The 3,455-nt window shown below is 28.3% G+C and overlaps 2 non-coding genes across 2 annotated transcripts; both read right to left on the bottom strand.

Moving 5' to 3' along the window:
- Positions 1-2,034: 2,034 nt before the first annotated feature.
- On the bottom strand, positions 2,035-2,130 carry TRNAY-GUA (transfer RNA tyrosine (anticodon GUA)). Its single transcript has 2 exons — positions 2,094-2,130; positions 2,035-2,070 (listed from the first exon to the last, which is right to left on the bottom strand). It is a non-coding gene; the product is annotated as a tRNA-Tyr (tRNA).
- A 474-nt stretch (positions 2,131-2,604) lies between these two features.
- Positions 2,605-2,678, bottom strand: TRNAN-GUU (transfer RNA asparagine (anticodon GUU)). Its single transcript has one exon. It is a non-coding gene; the product is annotated as a tRNA-Asn (tRNA).
- Positions 2,679-3,455: the final 777 nt, after the last annotated feature.

Below are 3,455 nucleotides of genomic sequence, written 5' to 3'. Positions count from 1 at the left end.
ATCCGGTAAAGCACACCGCGGCATATCGGATGCTGGACTTGCGCAATCGAGACCAAACCAACGCTAAATATAGGTTTATATTGAATTAAGTAATCGTACAGTGCGGTTTTACAGTTGTTTGTCCCAAATTATTATTATTTATTATTAGATATTATGATGAAAAACAAAAAGAATATATTTTTCTTCATCTGTATGTTTTTAAAACAACTTGTATTACTGATTATTTTAACATATACGTTTGCAAACATATGAATGAGAAAAAACAATGAATAAGACGTACTGAATCTATTTTTAAGAGCTATCTATTACTAAAATTAAGTAACAAAGTATATCAGTCGGAACGTTGTCTTATCTTTTTTAGTGACAGCTGTCATGGTATGGGTTCTTTGATTATGGCGTTTCGAGGGTGCTGGTTGAGCACATGCACTTCGCCAATGTCTCGTTGCGTGGAAAAGACACGAAGGGGGTTGTACGGTAAAAAAAGATAATGTTACATAGTAGGAGAAAGACTGCTATCATACGACAACAATTGTAGAATCCGTCGAGCATCAATTTCGATTATCTACATTAACTATCAACCTAATAATTAACTACCTACCTGAATCGTCTCTGTCTATCCAAAGATGATAAAGAAACATGAAGAAAAGACATAATCATTCACAAAAATCAGTTAGGACAGGTTTCGTTAAATAAATATTTCATTATAATTTTGTAAAATAAAATAATTTATATAATTTTAATATGTAAATTATAAATTATTAATCATGTAGATGTGAATAACCTAATACATTCAAACTACAGTTGACAGTGTATCTGTGACCGTTACGGCTAGCCATTAATATTTTTCAATTTGCTTAACGGTACATAACGACGTATCTACGGGAGAGGCATGTTATATGCAACATTTTATAATATCATGTTTCACATAAAGGAACATAAATTCTATTAAGCCATTGGTTGCCCGCGTCTTTTCTGGTTCAGTCCAGAAATATTGCTCAAATATATTATTTAATTGATTAAAATACATGCATACATATATAAAACAATAGAATTTACTGCACTGTCTTCGTGTTTGAATTACATCTATATCTTATATATATGGTATCTTTTTTGTCTGGTGTCAATATGACCAGAGTTAAATCACAGGCTTAGATTTGCGAGTGTAAAAAGTCTTACCTTAAATGTTTGCGGATTCGCAAATTCCATATAATTTTATATTTTATTTTCGTTATTGTTTTTCCAATTTTCCTAAGATTTATATTAGTATCCTTTACCAAACTCTATTTTTTTACATATTTTGAATTAATTGTAATGCAATTTCATAAATGCTAACATTACATAGTAGAAAACAAAACGCTTTCCATCCATGAACCAATGTGCATATCTTTTAAAATATACAATTAATTTTAATATGGTTCTTATTTTACTAATAGGTAGACAGAACGATTCAAAAGTAATCTTAAATTAATTACATATTTTTTTAAAGAAAAGCCGAGAATAAATAATGAATATTTTCTACAAAAAGACAAATTCGTACTAAAAAGAAATATTTAAATATGTATTAAAATTAACTTAGACTTATATAATATATTTTATGGTTATTTATAACGATAAGGAATCAATTCCCACTAGCAGTTTGCGTTTAGAAAGGAAAGCGTATATTGAATTCAAGGTAGGTAACTGCACCTAACTAGTTACGCCTAGCAATGACTCTAGTTATTTTAATAAGCGCATTTTTAATAATTCTGTCCTATCTATATGGTTAGAAGACGCCATTGTTACAAAGGTAGATTTATGTCCTTCCAAGTTAAATAATATGCGAATACATTTTTGATTTTAGATGCTTATAAAGAAGAGCCTAATCGCAAGTTTAGCCTGGACGCAATGCTACTAAAATAAGATGGAAGATAGAGTTAGGAATGATTTACCAAAATTCTCCTTTTGTTTTCCCAGGTATAAAAAAATAATTAAAATTAATAAGTAAGTAAAATTATAATACGCATTCAAATGAAAGAAAAAAAGAAACAAAAATATTCCTTCGAGCCGGATTTGAACCAGCGACCTATGGATGACAATGTTACGTATATAAACCTCTACAGTCCACCGCTCTACCAACTGAGCTATCGAAGGTTATATATTGGGTTTGAAATTGTCAGTAACTTCCTCCATGTTATATAATAATAATGTTTATATTAATCATTTATATAAATTAACTTTAATTTATTTTAAATTAAAGTTATTAAAAAAAATCTGTTACTTTTGATTTTACTTACACAATAAAAAATGATAAAAAAAAACAAAAACAAAAAAAAAAATTGCAATTGCTTTAAAAATTGCAACAATGTATTAGAGTTAAATTAAAATGGCCCTTTAATTTTGAGCCCTCATATAAGAATCATTTAAGTTCTAATGAAAAATATTTTAAATTATTATGTTTAAATCGAGTTTTTTTCACATTGCGCAAATGGTTTAAGACTATTATATTATAATTTAAAAATATGTAAAAAAAATGGAAATATCTATTTAATAAAAAAAAATACCGACAAGAACAAAACAAAAATATAAATAAAACAATAAAAAAAATAGTTAAAGAAAAAAAGATAACGCCCCCGGGTGGGCTCGAACCACCAACCTTTCGGTTAACAGCCGAACGCGCTAGCCAATTGCGCCACGGAGGCAGATGAGCACTGTGCTGAAATAATAAATCACTTTTTCTAAATACTATACTATATATTATTACATTTGAGTAAATAATAAAAAATATGTTTTATTTCTCATCTGGTAGTACAATCTGGTATATTTTTTACTTACAGTTTGTTTAATAGCTTAGTTCTCCATCACCCAATACAATTATAATCATTGTGTTTATTTCTATGAAACAATCGACATTTTCCCGAAATGGCTACCACACCCTTTTAGGTTACGTAGGTTCAAGTGTCTTTATTGATAGCCTCATTACTAACATTTATGCATTAAAGCAAAATGTGGCAACCTGTTAAAACATTATTTTTTTATTACAATTCAATATCTCAGCATTTTGAATATCTTGCAAAATCATCAAAATGCTATCTGTAATGTAATGTCAATGAATATAAAGATATAATATTTATCTTAATAGTAAGAAATGCTTTTTACAAATAAACTATTTGCAAATGCGTACTCAATAGATTTCAAATCCATTTCAAAAGTCTAACACGCATTTACAATAAATGTACTTATTGTACTAAATGTTTTTTTTAAATTATTTAACCAAATCAAATACAGTTATTAAACATAAGATCTTATCATAATTTATAGTTTAAAGTATATATTTTTCCTTGAAAAAGGAAGTTAGGACACCTTTGCTGAAGCGGAAACCTTCACCTTTCAAGAGGGCACATTAACTAGGCCAAATCGCCTTTATGCCATTCACTTCCTTTTAACAATTTTAGATGATTGATATAACATTGGACATT

Source organism: Heliconius melpomene, chromosome 13 (genome assembly GCF_056956725.1).
Source record: "Heliconius melpomene rosina isolate 202511_hmr_F chromosome 13, ASM5695672v1, whole genome shotgun sequence".
NCBI lineage: Eukaryota > Metazoa > Arthropoda > Insecta > Lepidoptera > Nymphalidae > Heliconius > Heliconius melpomene.
The sequence above is the reverse complement of the archived record's forward strand: the minus strand, read 5'-3'. Positions and strand labels throughout refer to the sequence as shown.